Source organism: Phyllostomus hastatus, unplaced genomic scaffold (assembly GCF_019186645.2).
Source record: "Phyllostomus hastatus isolate PE091 unplaced genomic scaffold, TTU_PhHast_1.1 phas_scaffold_78, whole genome shotgun sequence".
NCBI lineage: Eukaryota > Metazoa > Chordata > Mammalia > Chiroptera > Phyllostomidae > Phyllostomus > Phyllostomus hastatus.
In genome coordinates this window covers 96,559,722-96,567,167 of record NW_025334041.1, presented here as the reverse complement: position 1 = coordinate 96,567,167, position 7,446 = coordinate 96,559,722, and the positions used below count along the sequence as shown (strand labels likewise).

Genomic DNA, 7,446 nt, shown 5'->3' with positions numbered 1-7,446 from the left:
AGATAAAATGCAGATGGAATCTAACTGACAGCAAAAGCCCATAGTGCTGAGGAACCAGAGATCCACAGAATAAAATGTTAATTTTCCCACTGAGCCTTACTCCAAACCATAAAAGAATATCTCTTCTATTTAAAAAAGGTTACTATAAGTAAGAAGCAATCAGAAGTTGGATATTAGAAATTATCATAATTTATAAACAAAACAAAATCAAAACCAAAAACATGGGGGGGCTGAATGTTTCACTATATATGCTAAAGGAAAACAGAAATCTGAAATAGCAACCTCCCCAAATATAAGGCAAAAAGAACGAAATAAACTTATGAAAGAAAGGTACTTACAAATACTTACAAGAATAATTTTTAGAAGCAGATACATAAAAAAGTAAAGAAATGGTCAAGGAAATAATAGAAGCAAGTTTTCCTAAACTTAAAAAATGACAATATGCCAGTCTGAAAAGAGCCTATTGAATGCTTTAGAAGAATTAAGTTGAACCCATTTAAAAATCTATAAACACCAATAGTTAAAAATACTGCAAATTTAAGTAGAACCCAAGTGAGGTTACCTGCAAAAAATAAAAATACAGACTTTCATGTACGTTCTCAGTTACATGTGGAAAGTAACTGCCCAAAAACCCTGAAGTGAAATTGTCTAACTCAAATCTCACTTATATAACTAGAACCTAATGAGCAAAATAAACTAATGAGAAAAACAGAACCAGAGACATGGAAACATGGGGCAGACTGATTGCTGTAGAAGGGGAGGAGGAAGTGAGAGAATGGTGGAAGGAAGGGGGAGGGACCAGTCAGAGAACATGTATGAATGACGCATGGACATGGACAATGGAGAGGGGATTGATTGTGGGCTATAGGGGTGGGCTGGGTAGAGGGGGGCAAGAAGGAATAAAAATTGGGATAACTGAAATAGAATAAAAAATAAAAATAAAAAAAAATCTAATCCCTATATTTAAAAAAATTACCATTCAAAAACCCCCGCCTACCATTCAAATATAAAAGCAAAAAACATTTTGAGGAATAGTAAGCCTCAGATATTTTACTGCCTATGTACCCTCTACAATTCTCAAGAATTTCCTTCAGCTAAATTAAAATTAAATTTTAGGAAATAGAAATTTAAGATATAAAACCTGGTGATGAACAAAGACATTATGAAACTCTTACTAAATTGACTATTGATAATATGGTAATTAATAGAGTTTATTAGACAAAGATTCACAGAACCATGAGGCATAACATTAAGAAGAAAAGCCAGTGGAGGAAAATTCAATCTGATTTCAACAAAAGTTTTGATGATGGAAAATATGAGAGAAAAGCATTAAATTGCAGTAAAAGTCTCACCTGGCTAAAAGGAAAAGCTGCTAAAGCTGATTATTTTCTGAACCTTCATTGAAAATGTAAGTTTATATGTTGGTTAAAGTTTTTTATTGCAATCACTGTAGCAGCTGAAAGAGGCCTGTGGTAATAAACAAGCCCAAAGTTCAGTGGCTTAAACCTAACAGCCTGTCAAAAACCCAGGTACAAAAAGGCTGCATCATCTGGGAAGCCACCACCTCAGGATGAGATGTCAAGGCTCGCTCTGCAAATGAAGAGTGGGGAAAAGAGAGAGAGTGAGAATGGGACATCATGTGCTGGCTCCCGAATGCTGCAGCACATAGGTCACATACGCATACCTATTTTCAAAAGGACAAGGAAGTGGAATCCTCCCTCTTTATAGGAAGGAATCATCAGTGACTAGTACTGACACCTACAATAGTAGACTAGAAGTTAAACGTAGAACCAACAAAACTCTGTGAGAAACACATGAATGAAAAAAGTTATTAATCTAGTAAAAATCTGGAAAGAAAAAGAGAAATAACAATAAAGAAAATTCATGGTTTGTCAGAAATAACACCAAACATATGAATGACCATTCTAATATGAATGACGGATATGCCCTCAAGGAAAAAAACAAAAATCCTTAGATTGGTTACTAAAGAAAGTTAGTGAAAAAAATTTTAAAAAAAAATCCTCACCCCAGAACTGCTTATTGATGCAGACACCGGCCCACAGTGTCCGTGTCATTATGAATGAAATGTGACATTTCACACAGGCTACTGAGTCCAGTGGAGGAAAAAGGGCAGCATAGCTTTACTCTCAAGGGAGGCAAAAGCCTTGGCCCTTGCCATGACCCGCCTTTATTGGGTTTCTCAGCACTTTACATGATGGTCCTCATTTACTACACACAGGTTCGATTTAGGTGGTTACCTTTTACAGAAAACAAAGGAGCCAATGCTGCTAATCACATCACAGAAGAGGGATATTTGCAAATGAAAAGGCAAGAGTGGTTGAACCAGTTACACTCATCCTTGGAAGGTTTAGCATGAATTTTAGGAAGTTACTTTGCAGTAAATATCCTGAATTCAGGGTGAGGGAGTTGTTTAGCAAAAGCAAGACTCAAAGTGGCGTAGGCACATTGCAGGCCTGATTCTCCACTAAAGAACCTATCCGTGGGTGTGAGTCCTTTGCATCTCCGAATGCGAGCTGGGCCCATGCCACGCAGAATGGTCTCCTACACTTATTGATTTTAGAAAGAGGGGGAAGAAAGGGAAAGAAACATCAGTGTAAGAGAGAAACAACAGTTGGTTGCCTCATATGCACCCCAGCTGGGGACAGAACCAGCAGTAGAGGCATTTGCCCTGACCAGGAACCCAACCAGTGACTCTTCAGTTTATAGGACAATGCTCCAACCAGCTGCGCCACCCTGGCCAGGGAGAAAGTCAGTGGACAATATTTTATGAGAGGCCCAGGAAAAATGACACTAAAAGTTGAATAAGGTGATGAGAAAAAGAATAGAAGTATGCTAAAATAGAGAGAAGAGGAAAGAAAGAAGCAAAATGAAGGGGAGGAGGAGAAAGGAAAACAGCAGGTGTGGTAATATTTGACATCAGACAAATTTGAATGCATGACAGAGACAAACTAAAGGAAATAAAATTGGTAAGAAGTAAAAGTGCACCAAAACTCTATAAAAGTTATTGTTTTTATATACCATACAGGAAATAATCAAAACATATGAGACAAAACAAGTAAAATTGGACAAAACTAAAATCGCACTGCAGATGACAGTGCAAGGACACACAGATGGTGATAACAGGGAGGGACTAGGTGACGTAATCCCATGCTTGATGTGTGTGCATCTGAGTGCATGAGTGCAATATATTAATATTCAGGAAAACGTATAGACATCACCAGTTTCATTTTAGTAAGGGCAAAATAATAAAAAGGAGAAAAAGACACAATACTGAAGAAATTTCTATAACTTTCCATACCCAAAGAAATGGAAGCTAGGAATAATATTAAAGGTAGCAATATGCTTTTATGACATGCTGTGTCTTAACTTCAGTTCTGTCAGTCAAAAAGATTGACATGCCAGCTCCATATATTTGCATATTCTCATTGTATTTTTTTTTCACTTTATTATTTGGGGACAACTCTAGCTTAGTCAGTATAGGTTTTTTAAAAAAAATTCTTAATGTATTACTCTTATTGGGGGGAACCAATTAACAAGTCCATTAGATTTTACACATAGATGCATTTTCATTATCTTACTAGTATGCTAGCTTATTATATTCAGAAAACACAGAATTCCAGGTAATTATTGCCATAACATTATTTTCTAAATTATAACTTTTATTTTAAAATCTAAGTTCACCACTCAAACTATGTGAAAATGAACTGACAAGGCCAAAAATATAAATGCCTACAGGACTAGACAGGTGAGTGATACAGGTCAGCCGTAAGACAACAGAGTGGAAGGACTGGGATACTGCAGTTCTGGCGCCTCCTCTTAGAGGAGGGCAGCCGCTTCTCAGCACCAGCCGGCTGCCACCATACAGGGAATATCGCCATGTGGATACTCAGGCCCCTGTGGCCACATTTTCTAACATAGCAAGAAAAAGTCTTAGCTCATCTTTTTATGTAAAATGGATGTGGTAAATAAATCAATACAATTTTTCAACACCATGCATGGAAAAAAAAAGTTCATAGTTTAGATTGGGCCTAAAGGGTGCCAGTTTGAAACCTTGCAGTTCTGGATATTTGGATAGACATGTTCATCTCCAGGCAATAACAGGCATGAGTTTACAATTAGCACAGAGAATATGGGATAGAAGGGCAACCTTTTAAGTGGTTAACTCGTCTGACTCATACTTTATTCCTATTCATTCTCCACAGCTGACAGTGATATCTTGAGAAGTCTAATTACTTCAGGTCATGCCTATTTATAACTTTGTAATGGCTTGCTACTCCTGGGGCAGGACCAACACACTAAAGACAACCCATGATCCTCACCATCTGCATTCTGCCTGCTGCCCTGGCCTGACCTCCGACCTCTAGCCCTCTAGTTCAGTGAGTTCAACCTTACTGGCTCCTTCCAGTTTACCAGATATTTTCTCCTTTCCATGTAATGTTATATATGCCTGGAAGCTTCTTCTAATCACCACCCTTTCCTTCTAATAGTTCTCCCATGAATACCCACTTATCTTCCAGACCATAGCTCAAATACTGCTTCCTTAGAAAGTTCTTCCTTAATATTCTCAGTCTAGTCCCCCATTAGATGCTCTGATACATTTGTGTACTTTTTCATTGCTAAGCACTTATTAAAATCTGAATGGGATAATCTCTCCCATTAGTCCGTGACTTTTGACAGATAAGGAATATGTCTGTTTGGGTCAACATTATCAACCCAGTGTCTTGCATGGTGCCTAATAAACAGTGGGCTTGTATAAAATAATTGATGGATAGGGAGCCATTGAGCCATCCTGAGAATGCTATGGTTTTTATTAGCTTCTATAGATCAAGCATGATTTTAGCCTTTTATTTTTAATGAAATAATTAAAGACACATAGGAATATTTGGAAGGCAAAAAGTAAAAAAGTCATTTAGATATAAAGACAGATGTCCTTTTGATGAATTTCTTACCTTTGGGATGATCTTACTAGATGTTATAAATAAAGATTATAAATAAGGAAAAATTTTCTAGAGATATGAATTTGGATTCATGGAGAAATAAATTTAAGACTGAGTATCATGTTTTCACTGTTAATAATAATAAACACATTATTCAACATATAACAATAGATTTTTAAAAGAAATGATCATCCTGCAGCATTAATGGCATTCTTTGTTAAGAATAGTACGCATTTATTTTGCACTAAGCCTCCTTCCAGGACGCTTTAATGGACCGTGAAGCAGTAAACATTTAGACTTGAATAACCACTCTTCCCTCTGACTCTTTAATTCCTTTTTCCTTTTCTAGGTTTGAGATTGACACTTTATTCACTTTCTCATTTGAACACCCACATCTATCAAGTTTGGGAATTCCATTCTTTCTTTCTCTTGAGGCTTTTCATGGGAAGACTCACAGGCACATCTCAGAGGGTAAAAATGCAGGCTCTATGCTGTCGTTGGAGTAAAAAGCAGGTACTTCATGGATTTCAGCCACAATTTTCCAAAGAGAAGAATATTCTCAATGCTTTAGAAATGGTGCTTTCAGAAATTGATTCTCTAGGTTTCACCGACTTGCTACTCCTTCATAAAAGCACAGTTTAAAAATCTTTGCTATAGTGTTATCTATTATGAACACTGATATTTCAAACATTAAAATGTTCTGTGCAATCTTGTTTGTACTTAGTATCTTCAGCATGTAGCTCTAAGGCCCCTTAGGATTTAGAAAAAATCAGATCATCATGTACTTTATTCTGTTAGAGTGAAAGCTTTCAAGTTGAATCCTTAGGAAGTTACTCTTCCTCTTAATAGAAGACTTTTAATAGAAGGAGGTAAGAAGAGGATAAGAAAGCTGTCAGGTCTATTGGTGATCTTTAATTGGTATCTATAGGTTTCAGGTGAACTTTCGATGATAGCCCCTTATAACTGAAGTAAACCTCAAGTCATAGTCTATTCATAAGTCCTACCTATGTCCTTAGAATTTACTAAACTCTTGCTATCTCTTTCAGAGAACTATTGTGAAGAAAAATTGTCTTTAGAATTTTCTCTGGTTCTTTGAAAATTCCTTTTCTCTTGTCAAAGATATATTTTGAAGTAATGTGTAGGTACTACACGTTAATAAATACGTAATCAATATATTCCAGGATTACACTACTAACACCAACTTTAAATCTCTTTTCCAGTGAAAGGGAAGCATGTACACGACCTGTCCAGTGCATTCTTAGAGCACAATTTGTGACAAGTGTGAATCACCTGAATAGGATGAGGCCAACATTGGTGACCATGAAACAAAACAGAGGACTCTAGAGCAATTGAACTCATGGTTTTGATCTCATTTTCACAACATTTATTCTCAAACTAAATTTTTTTAATTTAATTTTTTATTGTTGTCCAATTACAGTTGTCTGCATTTCTCCCACACCGCTCCCCTCCACTCCAGCCAAATCCCCCTCCCTTCATTATTTCTACCCTCCCCTTTGGTTTTGTCCATGTGTCCTTTACAGTTGTTCCTGAAAACCATTCCTCCATTATCCCTTCCCACCTCCCCTCTGGTTACTGTCAGATTGTTCTTACTTTCAATGTCTCTGGTTATATTTTGCTTGCTTTTTTTCTTTTGTCAATTATGTTCCAGTTAAAGGTGAGATCATATAGTATTTGTCCCTCACCTCCTGGCTTATTTCACTTAGCATAATGCTCTCCAGTTCTATCCATGCTGTTGCAAAGGGTAGGAACTCCTTCTTTGTCTCTAAAAATATGGAATGCTTAACGAATTTGTGTGTCATCCTTGCACAGGGGCCATGCTAATCTTCTCTGTATCGTTTCAATTTTAGTATATTTGCTGCCGAAGCGAGCACTCAAACTAAAATGTTCACCACTGATAGAATGGACAGTCTGCTTGCCTCTTACCAATTAAAATAGTGAATTTATCCCTGAATCATGCAGGATCATTCTCCCAGTCAAAATTGCTAGAACTGGAAACTATATCAACTCCTCTCTAACACCCAAATGGAGTGGCCTCGACACTACTTGACATTAATAAGGGAGAGAGGAAATCATGTGACAGCAGAATGCTATCTGACATCTCTCTCTCTAGTTCGCTGTGCTCCACCTTCCTATCTCCTTCCAGTTTGCCAGATATTTTCTCCTTTCCACATAATGTTAACCTAGAAGCAAAGTTTGCAGTACACTTAAACAGACCAGCAAAAAGAGTAAGGTCTTTTATCTCCCACTCCATGCAATTGTGCCTTTACATGGGGAAGCTGAGACCACCTGAATCCCCCTCCACTGGCATTGCCTGCGTCCGTGGGACAACACCAGGCCTGCTCAAACCCAGGAAGTTCTCAGGTACGTGGGCCCTGACACACACCCAGCTCCTGCCCTCCACCTCCACGTAAGCAAGTTTATGGTTCCACCTACCGTAGGTCATATTAGATCCTTACTTCTCTCTGTG

General features: G+C 37.5%; 1 non-coding gene across 1 annotated transcript; it reads right to left on the bottom strand.

The window, feature by feature from the left end:
- Window positions 1-6,743: 6,743 nt before the first annotated feature.
- On the bottom strand, window positions 6,744-6,850 carry LOC123812218. The gene has a single exon (XR_006784507.1). It is a non-coding gene; the product is annotated as a U6 spliceosomal RNA (small nuclear RNA).
- Between the last annotated feature and the right edge of the window lie 596 nt (window positions 6,851-7,446).